This window comes from Aquarana catesbeiana, linkage group LG11 (assembly GCF_042186555.1).
Source record: "Aquarana catesbeiana isolate 2022-GZ linkage group LG11, ASM4218655v1, whole genome shotgun sequence".
In the NCBI taxonomy this organism is placed as follows: Eukaryota; Metazoa; Chordata; class Amphibia; order Anura; family Ranidae; genus Aquarana; species Aquarana catesbeiana.
In genome coordinates, this window is record NC_133334.1 from 176,974,777 (window position 1) to 176,989,296 (window position 14,520).

The window sequence follows — 14,520 nt, forward strand, 5'->3', positions numbered from 1 at the left end:
TTTCGAATTTGCCGCGAACACCTGAAATTGTTCGCTGTTTGGTGAACTAGCGAACAGCCGATGTACGAGTCGAACATGTGTTCGACTCGAACTCGAAGCTCATCCCTAGTAGCAATACAGATTGTATGAATTAGTCTCATATGTGACATGGTAACCTCTGCAATTGGGCAAATAATAAACAATTGGTCAGGGTGAGAGAGAGAGTTTTAACTAGAGTTAGCTATCTAAGAGGCAAAGGTGATCAGTCTTCTCCGAACCACTTAAGGGCATTCCCAGAATAGATGGAGAAATGTGCCAGTGGCTTGACACAGGGGGATACTGTAGGAAAGATAGATTGGACCTTAATGGGGTTCCGATACCACCTTGTAAGGAGTTTAACAGCTGTTTCCCTGATACTAAGGGATCTCGTACATTTCTTTAAATTGTCCACTTTTAGTCATGTACAGTAAAGAATCTGTTGTATAGATTTTGGAAATGAGGCCTTTGCCTTTAGGGTTATGCAAACAAAATACGTTCATATAGGATAGGATTTGACATTGCTTCTATATTAAACTGAGATAAATAAAGTGCTTAATCGGTAAATAATGAAACATTTTTTTATTAGGGGCATGGTATTTAGACTGCAGGGACTGGAATGAAATAAACTCAGTTTTCAACTAATTTATGTATTGAGATGGATCTGTATTTATCCACCAGGCAAAATCTGGGAGATTGGTAAGACCGGGGGGAACTGCACGGTCACCCAAAAAAGCTGCATGAGGTGGGTCCTAAGATGATAGTGAGAATTTATTTTTATAGGCTTGCCATAGGCTTGCCATAGTCGGAAAGATTGTGCAACTAAAGTATTTAGAGGCTGTAATTTGGAACAGGAAATTCCACATGACCAGAGGAGACCCCGTAGAAAGTGTGGAAGGATCAAATCCACTTAAAATTTAACCCAGGGTACCTTAGACTTACTTATGTGCCACTGTGCAATTTGTGAAAAACTAGAGAATAAGTAATGTATCACCCTGTAGGTAGGTAGGTGCTAGAGATATGATTTTCTAGGACAGGTACATTTAGGCAGGCCTGGCTAGCAGCCAGGCCTGTTTGTTTTGATCTGATCTGGGCTAGGAGTGGCTCACAATAGCAGCTGGTGACTCACAGGCAGCATCCCTGAGACCTCCCTCTTCTCTGCAGAGTTTGCTAGAAAATTATGGAAAGAGAGGAGGAGAGGAGAGGTGGAGCTGCCTGGGGTGTTTAAGGGAGCCCTGACCAATTGCCAACCTGGATTGGCAGGCTTCCCTTAATACCCAGGGTCAGCCCAGCTGGGGAGGAGTTGTTTGGGTGGAAGAGCTGGAGATGGATTGCTGAGCTGTCGGGGGCCTTTGAGGGAGCTCCCCAGTCTTGGGGGGCGACCTTGGGCTTGGGCTCCGGTGTGGACAGGACTCACATAAAAACCACAGGGGTGTCCTGGACAGGAGGCACAGGAGAAGCAAGAGAGGACAGACAGAGAGAGCACTGCTGGGCAAGTCACCAGGGAGAGGAACAACTGGTCACAGCTAAGAGGGCTGGTGAGTGACATGCACAGGCCTGAGAGGACTGGGGAAGCACGCCTGAGAGGACTGGGAGGATGCAGTCTGGAATAGGTGCAGTGGTGTGGACTGTGGTGTCATGGGCAGTGGAGAAGGGCAGCTACAGCCAGGAGGGCTGGCAGGGCTGAAGATGGGTTACTGGGCTCAGTAGCCGCATGTAGGACAGCTAGCACCACAGGCTTTCTATTTTGCTACACTATAGGGGCCCGCAGTCCTGCAAAGGGCAATCACTAAGGCCTGGCTGACCCAGTGTCAGGCCTAACCTTTTTGTGCTAGCTGTGCCTGAAGATGAGAGGAAGCGATGTGTAGGAGGAGAAAGGAGTGAAGATTAAAGAGGAAGCGATGTGCAGGAGCAGAAATGGAGTGTATGGGGGCGTGGCTTGATGGTGGAGAGAGCGGCCACATAGTTACACCGCTCCGGCTCTCAACTGCCATCCTTCAGGCACCCTGTGTCCTATCTCCTCACCGAAGGGCTCAAAACGTTCCCCACGGCCACTCAGCAGGCTGGCTGATATGGTGAAATACAGGCCGGCTTGGCCCCCATCCATGTCGGACTGGCTGGCGGGGTTCCGGAGGCAAGATAGCGCAGGGACATATGCTCATCAGGCAGTCACGCTGCAGGCATCCTTCTCTGCTGACTGGAGTTCTGCTAATGGGGTGAGTGCTTCAACTCCAGCTGTCTTACACACACAGACCCCCAGCTACTACAAGAATCCCAGCCATCACAGGACCCCCAGCAACTTGCTGAAAATGGCCAGGAGGAGGTCTCTCCCCCAAATGAACCTACATTGGCCACCATTATGCTGGCTATACAAGATTGCAAGGCCTCACTTACTAATCAAATAGCCTCTATACGGATGGATTTCTCACTCCTGAAACAGGACGTTCAGAACCTCTGAAACAGGGCCAGGGACATGGAGGAACGCATTAGCTCCTTAGAGGACACTGTGCACTCCCTCTCTGTTAATGTGAGTGATAACACTGGGGAGCTGGCCGCCCTTCGCTCCAAAATTGATGATTTGGAGGATCGTTCACGAAGGAACAATCTCCGCTTTGTTGGGTTCCCTGAACGCACAGAAGGCTCACACCCTGAAAAATTTCTCTACTCCTGGTTGAGAGACATTTTTGGCACAGATGCACCCTCATTCTCTTACGTGATTGAGTGGGCACACCGCACCCCTCCATGTCCTCCCCCCAGAGGGAGACCCCCATGCTCCATTATAGCACACATTCTCAATTTCCAGGATAAGGTAGCCATCCTACGAATAGCAAGAGAGAAAGGTCCGCTCAAGTATAATGGTAATAATATATTGATCTATCCTGATTTCTCAGCTGAAGTTCAGCGCCAGCGTAACTCCTTCTCAGCAGTGAAGAACCGCTTGCGTGAAGAGGGACTGAAATACCCCATGCTTTTTCCCGCCAAGCTCCGCATCATATACGATGGTAAAGCTCACTTCTACACTAACACCAAGGAAGCCATGGCGTGGCTGAATGATCGTTATGGACCTGCATCCAGACGCAGAGGTAACTGATAGCAACACCTGTTCATTAAACTCCTTTGCTGACTGCCTCCCTGCCGCAGTCCTAAAGACCTCTCACTACTCTGTGCTTGACCCATATTACTGATGTCAATCACCCTTACTAGGTGGGCCGCGCGATCCATAATAACCTTGACTTCTCCCCTGTGCACCAAGGGACATAACTTACCTATACACCAGGCCTTTTCCATACACCCAAAATTATTATTCTTTAACTGGCCTACCATCTCTACCACTTGCCATGAGGAAGGACTGAACGATTTCTGAACTCCTACGCGATTGCAGAGGTTAAACATCCTGGATCAGGAGATACTTTTATTTATTTTTACCTTCAGTAGAGAGCCACAACGTTCTCCACATTACCCCCTCACCGGTTGGTGGCGTGGCCACGGAATAGTTGGACCCTCACTAACATTCCCCTTTTTCTTTTTCTCAGGGGGTAAGGGGGTTTTCCAGGTTTAGGGATCCAAGGCTCGCTAAGTTGGGGATGGCCGAGCGGGGTGGGGGATACGGGTTTTTCAAAAAATGTTCATTTTTTGCTCTTTTTTTTCTTTTTTTTTTTCATTTTTTGCACTTTTTAAGGTTGCTGCTCAGAGCAGTTCATTGGTTTTCTCTGTCTTATCTATTAATAGCAAGTACTTATATAGAGACAGATGTCTGCAATATACTATAGATGTAATTGAATATGTACGGAGTATCAGGTATTAGATATGAGTGTATTTACATTTCTCTGTGATTATGGTATAATGTCTACTCAGTGGCGTAGCGTGGGGGGTGCAGGGGGTGCCGTGGCCCTGGGCATTTAGGGGGGCGCCAGTATGTGTCACTACTGGCTGCCTCCTCCTAATTTCAAGTTCCTGTGTCCCCCGAGTTCCAGCCGCCATGTTAAGTGTCCGGCGCCCTGTGATTGGGCATATGGGGGTCATGTGAGGCGTAGGGCTGGCCTGTCCTCGATCGCACCTGAAGTCCCGCCGCCGCACATGACCCCCCATACGCCCAATCACAGTGCGCTGGACACTGAACATGGCAGCAGGCAGAGCGCGGGGGAGAGAAGCAACAATGTGAACCGCCGCTATCTTCTCCTCCTCCTCCAGACCGATGCAGGCCAGGACAAGAAGGTGAGTGAGACTCCATCGTGAGAGTCATGTTACTGGGGGGGAATGGGAGGGAGAGAGAGAGACTGTAGGCAGGACAGTATAGTGTAGGCTGTGTAGTATAATGGTCAGTATAGTGTTCAGTATAATGGTCAGTATAGTGTAGTATAGTGTTCAGTATAGTGGTCAGTATAGTGTAGTATAGTGGTCAGTATAGTGGACAGTGTAGTGTAGTATAGTGGTCAGTATAGTGGTCAGTATAGTGGACAATGTAGTGTAGTATAGTGGTCAGTATAGTGGACAGTGTAGTGTAGTATAGTGGTCAGTATAGTGGACAGTATAGTGGTCAGTGTAGTGTAGTATAGTGGTCAGTATAGTGTAGTTTAGTATGGAGGTCAGTGTAGTGTAGTGATCAGTATGGTGGTCAGTGTAGTGGACAGTATAGTGTAGTGGTCAGTGTAGTGTGGTGGTCATTATAGTGTAGTATGGTGGTCAGTATAGTGGTCAGTGTAGTATAGTGGACAGTGTAGTGTAGTATGGTGGTCAGTATAGTGCAGTATAGTGGACAGTATAGTGGTTAGTGTAGTATAGTGGTTAGAATAGTGGTCAGTATAGTGTAGTTTAGTATGGAGGTCAGTGTAGTGTAGTGTAGTGTAGTGGACAGTATAGTGGTCAGTATAGTGTAGTGGTCAGTATAGTGGTCAGTGTAGTGTAGTATGGTGGACAGTGTAATGTAGTATAGTGGTCAGTGTAGTGTAGTATGGTGGACAGTGTAGTGTAGTATAGTGGTCAGTGTAGTATAGTGGACAGTGTAGTGTAGTAGTCATTGTAGTATAGTGGTCATTGTAGTGGACAGTATAGTGTAGTGGACAGTACAGTAAAGTGGTTGTGACATCCATGACAGCCCCACCTGTGAAAGAAAACTAAATGTCATAAATCTCTCATCCTACAAACTCACAACAATAGAACAGGGAGTCTTGTCTCTAGGCCTCTCCTTTTGCCCAAATCGGAGTTTTGACAGCTTTGAAACCATCAAAGATATAAATCTGTTCGCCAGAAAACTTCTACTTAAAAGCTCATATGCAACTAAAAAAATCATGGCTACACCTGAAGTGGAACCTAATCTCAAAGCAGCAGACTTTAGAGCTCTTAGAGATCTCAATCTATTATTGCAAGAAAGTGGCCCATTAGAGGATTTTTGTGAAAGGGATCTTGACAGTGAAAGCAGTGAGGAAGAATATGAGGAACCCAGCAAAGTCCAGACCATCAAAAAATACAAAAGGAAATCACATAGATTTCCACCATTGAATCAGAATCCAGCCATAGCTCTATTTGTGGGACAGATCACCAAAGAAATCAACAGAATGGAAAAATACAACAAAAAAAGCAACCTAAATCGGGAACAACAACAGGCATTAAACTCCCTTAAAAACAACACAGAAATTACAATCAAAGCATCGGACAAGGGAGGGAACATCGTCCTCATGGACAATGCTAAATATGAAAAAATGTGTTTCAACATATTGAACGATACCAAATGCTATAAAAAGATTTCTCCCTCCACAGTAGACAAATTCAACCAGGAATTCTTCTCCCTGGTGGATGAATCTGTTAATGAAGGGGTAATAGATAAAGATATGTGGGACTTTATACGCACTAGACATCCACGCCAACCCACCTTTTACGCACTACCCAAAGTGCATAAAAAACTAAATGACCCACCAGGGAGACCTATCATTTCCGGGAATGGTTCCATCACAGAGGGGATCAGCCAAATAATAGATCAATATCTGAGACCCCATGTAATGGAACTACCATCGTATACAAGGGATACCATACATCTACTGCAAATCCTCGATGGAATATCCATTCCCAATTCAGCTCTACTTGTTACAGTGGATGTGGAGTCGCTTTACAATAGTATCCCACACCACCTAGGTATAGCTGCAATTGAACGTGTCCTACAACAAAGAGCAACAACAGACTGGAAATTTAATGCATTTATTCTGACCATGCTGCAGTACATCCTCAGACACAACACCTTCCTGTTCAAGGGCTCCCACTACCTCCAGGTGCAGGGGGTGGCTATGGGGACGTGCTGTGCACCCTCCTATGCCAACCTGTACCTGGGGGAGTGGGAGAGGGAGTTCCTACAGGGGGAGGCAGCGTCTGTGTACACTCGCCACATATGCATGTGGCAGAGGTACATAGACGATCTCTTTATCATCTGGGACGGCCCCCCTGAATTATTGAGGGACTGTCTAAAGCTGATGAACAACAATGATTTCAACCTGTTCTTCACTATGATATCGGATACCCATGAAGTAAATTTCCTGGATATTACCATCTTCAAAAACTCTGAGGGCGGACTATCAAGTAAACTCTATAGAAAGGAGACTGCTGGCAACACTCTGTTGCATGCAAACAGCTTTCATCCGGAACCTCTGAAAAGATCCATTCCTTATAGCCAGTTTCTCCGCCCTAAAAGAAACTGTAGTAACAACGAAGACTTTCAACATGAAGCGGACAAACTTACCATCAGGCTTATAAACAGAGGCTACTCCAAGTCCTCTTTAAAAAAAGCGTTCAACCGAGTTAAGCAAACTAATAGAAGGGATTTAATCTTCTCAAAAAAACCCACCAAAGAAGATGACACAACAAGGATCATTGTGAGATTTTCTAACGAGCACTTAAAAATAAATAAAATTATTTCAAAATATTGGTCCATCCTTACAGATGATCCAATCTTGAAAGGACTAATTGGTCCTAAACCCCAAATCACCTACAGAAAACCTGGCTCAATAGGAAATGCACTTATTCAAAGTGAATACAAGGGCACGGCAAGAAAGGACCCCTGCAAAACATGGGGCACATACCCATGTGGTTCCTGTGCCCAATGTCCAGTTATTGGTAGGAGGACCACACTGGCACTGCCGAATGGGGAAAGTTTTTCCCTGCGTCATTTTGCTAACTGCAAGACGCAGGGAGTGGTATACCTCATGCAGTGCCAGTGTGGTGCCTTCTACATAGGCAAAACGAGACAAGAATTTAGAAAACGTGTCGACAAACACATGCAAAGTAGGAAAATCGGCAACTTGTATCTTCCCTTGGGAAGGCATGTTGCCAGATATCACAATTACCGACTACCCTCGGTGAACTTTACAGTCCTTGACAGGATTCATTTGCCACCTAGGGGGGGAGATTGGAACAAGGTCCTCCTCCAGCGTGAAATGCGCTGGATAAGGTACCTTAGGGCTACTACCCCCCCAGGCCTAAATGAAACCGAAAGTTTTAGACCCTTCTTGGAGGGCTTCAGCTCGGGGAAAAAGGATTAATAAAGTGTTCACCTCACCCTCTCTGCTCTTTCGCTCTTCTGCTTTTCTAGAATGGGAGCCATAATCCAGCGTCCCATGTGGAGAAACAGAGGACCCCTTCCATAACATCATAGGCCAATAATCTCCCCATTGATCACTGTATGTTTCAAACTGCTAAGATTTTACACCCTACCCAGTCAGAAACTATATAGGAGAGTTTTTTTCGAATTAAACTTTATTTTCTGCAATTACTGTAATCTCTTTTGTATAACTATTTTGTATACAGTATTATGTTGATTGTTGTTATTATTGCAGATGCATTTTGCATGCGGCTGTGCTATACGATTCTGCTTCTCAGTGCTGAAACAAAGGGCCAATGATACCGTTGTCATTCTGCCCCCTATCCCTACCCGGCACAGGGGGGGCCATGACGTTACATCATGGCCCAAACACCTCGAAGGCGTCAAATTTTATTTTGATGCCCCGGGGTTTCCTACTGTGTCGGTGGTTATAAGCCCTAATCTTAATTTTGATTATTCTGCCATTCGCTCAATGACAGAGTAGTCACTACAGAGGGGTTTGGGCTAATTTAATAATAAAAATCCCCCTTTCTTTCACATTCTCTCATTATATATAATATATATTTCATGAACACTATCCCTTTTGTACAATTAATACTATCCTTATTGTAAATATACAATTTTTCTTTTTCCTCTTTTTTTTTTTTTTTTTTGTTTTTTTATCTCAAATGAGTGGGAACAGATCTGCCACTTTTGTCATACTTGTCACTGTATATCTCAGTGACATTTATAACATCAGCATAAAATAGTGCCCCATACACCGCTGCACACACTCTGATGCCTTTTGTTAGACAGCGGGGCTATTATGCCCCGATGCCCTGTATAAAACGGATAAGACTGCTCAATAGCGCTGTGGAATTACATGGCGTTCTTTCAGGAACTGACATCGGGGCCATGTGACCCCGACGTCATACGCATGTTGCCCCAGCAACCAGATGCACTTCTCTCCCCGCCTCACCCCGTGCCCATATTATATGGGCTACGTGTAAGCAATAGGCTTCACGTCACGGGGAGGAGACAATGAAGGAGGAGGTAAAGCGTCTGTTCCCTAGACAACAGGGAAGCTTGTGGACGCTTCCCCTCAATATATCACACAAAGATGCCTTTTTGTTAAACAGTGATGGGGGCCAATTGAAGCCGCACCCCCTTCACTGTACCACCAATGAAAGAGAGATTCTATTTAAAATAGGGCTACACCCATTACTTCGCCACGCCCACACCCCATATATTAGGACGCCAGGGATGGCCACAGGCAGCATTCCATAATTGGCTTTGCTACAGAGAGGTACTCCAGGATCGGAGCTCCCTGCCACTTGGAACACTACACCTGACACAATCAATTTAAGGTATTTTTTTATATATATATATATATATATATATATATATATATATATATATATATATATATTTTTTTTTTTTTTTTTCTATGATGACTCTGGGGAAGTTTATTTCTCCCACGAATCACCATTATTATTATTTTTTTTTTTTTTTTTGATGTTGAATTCCTTAGTATCTTTCCAATACTACTCATGTCTTTCAGTTGTTCAATTATCACGACTGCCAAATATTGGTCCCTTCACAATACACCAGGCCATCCCGTAGAGGATATAGGAGCAGTATTGACAATCATGTGTTAGGACCCCTGCCAACATTGGGAAAGCGATTTTTCACAGCTAAATGCAAATGTAAGTCGCATATACTACTTCTTTGTTGCAATGCGATTTCTGTTGATATAGGCAACATATAAATATTTAAGTATATATCAGTAATCATGCTGTTACTTGAAATTTTAGAATGTGATGCAGTCCCTCCCTGAGGAAGACTTTATCCTTACAATAAAAGTTGAAACGCATTGGAAATCTGCTATCAGGACGCCATCATATCTATCGGGGGTGGTACTTGTAACTAGCAGTAGGATGCATCATATGTTTCCATATATCTGATATTTTTATAATTATTCAATACTTCTTAATCATAAATCAACGTGTATGTTTATGTATATCTTATTCATTTGTGTATCAATAAAACTTCTTTTTTTAACTATAATTCAACACTGCTAAATCATTGCATTGCCCTAAAAATCCCATTTCGAGGTTCATACTCAGTTCTAAAAATTACAAGGGATGATGGCAATGACACAGCCAACCCTCTGAGTCATACATTTGTGTAAGTGGTTGTGACAGACCTAGCCGGGAGAGAGACTTTTGGAGGGGACTGTATGCTAGCCTCTTGCCGATCGATCGTGGGCCCTGGCATTTGGGGGAACGGTGCTCTTTGTGAGCTGTATGCCTGGGGACCCTTGAGGTGGTATTACTGTGGATTCGGGTCCTGGTCCCCCAGGACACACAGACTCTGGGGACCCTGGATTTGCCATATTGGAATAGTGACTGATTCATACAGTTGGGACTCCTACTGTTAAAAGCTAATGTCATCAATTCCAGCTACCTGTCTGTTGTCTGCTAAAATGTGTATTGTAAATAAGTCTCTAGTATGGGATCTAAGAGTCATTAGATCCCCATTGTTGGTTGTGTTTAATTAACTCTGCTATTGTGATAATGTTGATTGGATTTTCTGAACTACAAGACGGCCAGTCTGGCCTAAAGGTCATGTCTGAGTCATCTAGGCTGTCTAAAGGGATTAGTTAATTAGCTCATGTTAATTAGGTTAATTAGGTTACAGCTGTATTGTTAGAGTAATATGAGCAGGAGGTCTGCACCTCCTCTTTTAGTGTATAAAAGAGCCTGTATATTGCAATAAAAGAGATTCCTGGTTGAACTTACATACAGCCTGCCTGGTGTTTGTTCTGAGCTATCACAATTGGGTTAGAACGGCACATAGCTGTAGTTCTAATCTCGGAGCATTGGATGACCGAGCAATCAGATGTTGTGATCTGCAATCTGATTCTATAGCTGCAGAGGAGTGTCGGGAGAGTGGAACCGAGCGAGCAAGGGGCTCGTTACATTGGTTGGCAGCGGTGGGATTTGCTGTCCAGTTACTGGACACTCCAAACCAGCCTGCAGGAGAGCCACGCTGAAAGACTTACTTGAGAGCCATGGAGGGAATGGTGGGATCGTGCTTCCTTGCCGTGAACACATCCAAACCATCACCTGGATCCAAGGTAGCAGGATAGCAGGAGAGGAGAAATACCAGCCAGCATGGATGAGGAATTCAGAAGGAGGTTGCGAGAGAAGCAGATACAGCACAGAGGACCAGTATCAGAGCAGGTCCTGCTAGGACGGTTTGATTCTATCCGCTGCAAACTCTGGAGGGAAGCGCTAGCCCGTGAGCAGCGAAACCAGGGAAAAGTTCTCCCCTCCATCCATGTAAGGTACTGGTCGCAGTATGAAGTACGATTGCTGTTATTGGGGGAACAGCCGAACCAGGAGTGGACAGCTGAGTTAAGCAGGCTGATCCGGGCAGAAATGCGGTTGGACGAGAGCTACAGAGCCCTCCAGTGGTATGTAGCCCAAGTGTGCCCGTGGACAGCGGATGACAGCCCCACGGAAGGCTTTGAATATGATGGCCTTGGATTGTTGTACTGGAGGCTGTCCAGGGACCCTGACTTTGGGAGTGATCGGGAGTGGCGTTTGGAGGAAATAATGGAGCACAGAGAGCGGAGACTGAATGTCTCAGAAGTGCACTGGGCACAGGAAGATTTGGAGTTTGTGGCCGTTCAGGAATGGGAGCTGGAGATGGCCTACAAACAGCTGTTAGACTCTGCTCAGCAGCAGGGTGGTGCTCCCTTTGCCTGGGACTATCAGGAAATACCAGTTGACAACTCTGAAATCCTGGCTGAAAAGTTGACAATGTGGCAGAGTAACGGTGTGCTTTGCCAACCTGCACCCTCAGCTATGGAGGCAGAGGTCTTATGGTGGATGCAGCAAGTGCTGACTGACCTTGATGAACCTGTTTCTGCCTGTCCAGCAGAATGCCAGAGAATCGGCAGTGGAAAATCTGAAGATTGCCATCCCCAAACCTGAAGTGCTGACAACAGGGCAGAGCTCTGCTAACCTCTGCCCAGCACTGATAGCATTTTCTGGGTTCCACGGAGAGGAGATGGTGAACCTTTATCCCCAGACACCAGTTGCAGAGACAGGGGATTTGATAGACTTTTCTGCTGAGAAAGAACAACCTGGTGAGCCTCCAACAGAAGAGCTGTTATTAGGGCCAAACTTCACTGTGCTCTGCCCAGCACCAACAGAAGTATCTGTGAAGTTACAAGGAACTTCCCCAGCTGAAGCACTGGCAACCGGACAGAGGGTTCAAGATCTCTGCCCTACACCTGCGTCGATTCCGGAGGCTCAGGGTGAGAAGGAGGTGGTCACTTCCCAGCATCAGATCAGGATACAGGGGGAGAAGGGAGAGGAGGTGTTCATCGTCCCTCCCCAATAGTTAGCCGGAGCAGATGGTGTGGGGTTTCCAGCAGAAGGGCTGGCAACAGGGCCGAGTACTGCTGGTCTCTGTCCTCAACTTACAGAGGATGGATTTCCTGTGAAGGTGGATGGGACTTCAGTCTCCACCTATATACCCCAGGGATGCTGGGCAGTCCGCCCAGATCCCCAACAGCATGATGGAGTGAGCCCAGACACCCTGTCTTCTCTCCAGCGGCAGAAAGGATTCCAGGGAGTAGGGCCAGTCCAGGCCTCTCCCCAGCGGCAGATATGTTCTCTGAGAGAGGCAGAGGTTGGCTGGGTGAGTAATACTCTGTTTGGAACAATTTGTTTGGGGTACTGTGTGGGTACAGGCATTAGAGGACTGGAGCTACTTACTAACTTCGGAGTCAACCCGTCTGGGGTCTCCTCCTGTGTTAGTCTCCTGCCGAAATGGGAGAAATGTGACAGACCTAGCCGGGAGAGAGACTTTTGGAGGGGACTGTATGCTAGCCTCTTGCCGATCGATCGTGGGCCCTGGCATTTGGGGGAACGGTGCTCTTTGTGAGCTGTATGCCTGGGGACCCTTGAGGTGGTATTACTGTGGATTCGGGTCCTGGTCCCCCAGGACACACAGACTCTGGGGACCCTGGATTTGCCATATTGGAATAGTGACTGATTCATACAGTTGGGACTCCTACTGTTAAAAGCTAATGTCATCAATTCCAGCTACCTGTCTGTTGTCTGCTAAAATGTGTATTGTAAATAAGTCTCTAGTATGGGATCTAAGAGTCATTAGATCCCCATTGTTGGTTGTGTTTAATTAACTCTGCTATTGTGATAAGGTTGATTGGATTTTCTGAACTATAAGACGGCCAGTCTGGCCTAAAGGTCATGTCTGAGTCATCTAGGCTGTCTAAAGGGATTAGTTAATTAGCTCATGTTAATTAGGTTAATTAGCTTACAGCTGTATTGTTAGAGTAATATGAGCAGGAGGTCTGCACCTCCTCTTTTAGTGTATAAAAGAGCCTGTATATTGCAATAAAAGAGATTCCTGGTTGAACTTACATACAGCCTGCCTGGTGTTTGTTCTGAGCTATCACAACTGGGTTAGAACGGCACATAGCTGTAGTTCTAATCTCGGAGCATTGGATGACCGAGCAATCAGATGTTGCGATCTGCAATCTGATTCTATAGCTGCAGAGGAGTGTCGGGAGTGTGGAACCGAGCGAGCAAGGGGCTTGTTACAGTGGTCAGTGTAGTGGACAGTATAGTGTAGTGTAGTGGTCAGTGTAGTGTAGTGGACAGTATAGTATAGTGGACAGTGTAGTGTGTAATGGTCAGTAAAGTAATCAGGTTGGTCAGTGTTGAAATCAAGTAGGTTAGTGTAGTGGTCAGTAAAGGAATCAGGTAGGTCAGTACTATTGTATTTGAAGGGACTCGGGGAGTGATAAAAGTCCGCAGGTTAGGGGGCGCAAATTACTTGCCTTGCCCCGGGTGCTGACAACCCACGCTACGCCACTGTGTCTACTTTAAAATGACAAAGCCCCTAAAGATAGTGTCATGGAACACTAGAGGTATGAATGCACCCCAGAAGAAGTCCCTAGTTTTTTCAGTCCTAAAAAAATGCTGTCCCCATATTATATGCCTCCAAGAATCTCACCTCACTGATACTAAGGTGAGGGCCCTTAGGCGTACATGGCTGGCTCAGTATTATCATGCTACCCACACAAACTACTCCAGGGGAGTCTCTATTTTACTGGCTAAATCCCTTCCAGCTGACACTATACAAGTCAAAACAGACCCGGACGGGAGATTTGTTATACTTACCTTACAAATTTCATCTGTGACGCTTACTCTTGTAAACATTTATATTCCTCCCCCATTTTCAGTAAAAGTGTTGTCCAAATTGTCACTGCAACTGTTGACTAGACCCCCTGGACCTTTACTTTATGTAGGTGACTTTAACGCCATATTAGATCCAGCTATGGACCGCTTGGGGGGTGGAGGTAGATCCTTTCCCTCCTTTCTGGACTGGATGCAGGTTTATGACCTTACCGAGGTATGGCGCTGGAAACACCCGGATGAGAGACAGTTTTCTTGTCACTCGGACTCCTTCCGCACCATGTCTCAGATTGATTTGGCATTTGCCCCAACGGACACCCTTCCCATTGTCTCTGTGGTCTCCTACCTGCCTAGAGGTGTCTCAGACCACGCTCCTCTTTCTGTGGACCTCGTCATCCTCCCAGGTTCGGGCCCTGCTATCTGGCACCTAAATCCTTACTGGTTGGAGGACGAGGTGGTGCAAGGGACATGCAGGAGAGGTATTACGGAGTACTGGAAAGACAACTTGGGAACAGTGGACCCTTCTAAAAAATGGGAAGCCTTTAAAACCACATTGAGGGGTACTTTTATGTCCGTCACTGGGGTCATAAGGAAAAATAACCAGCAACTTACCGGGGAACTGGAAACAGCCATGGTGCAAGCTTAGTTTGCTTATGCCTCTAACCCGGCCCCTGACACGAGAGAAGCATAGTAACAGAAGCGCAG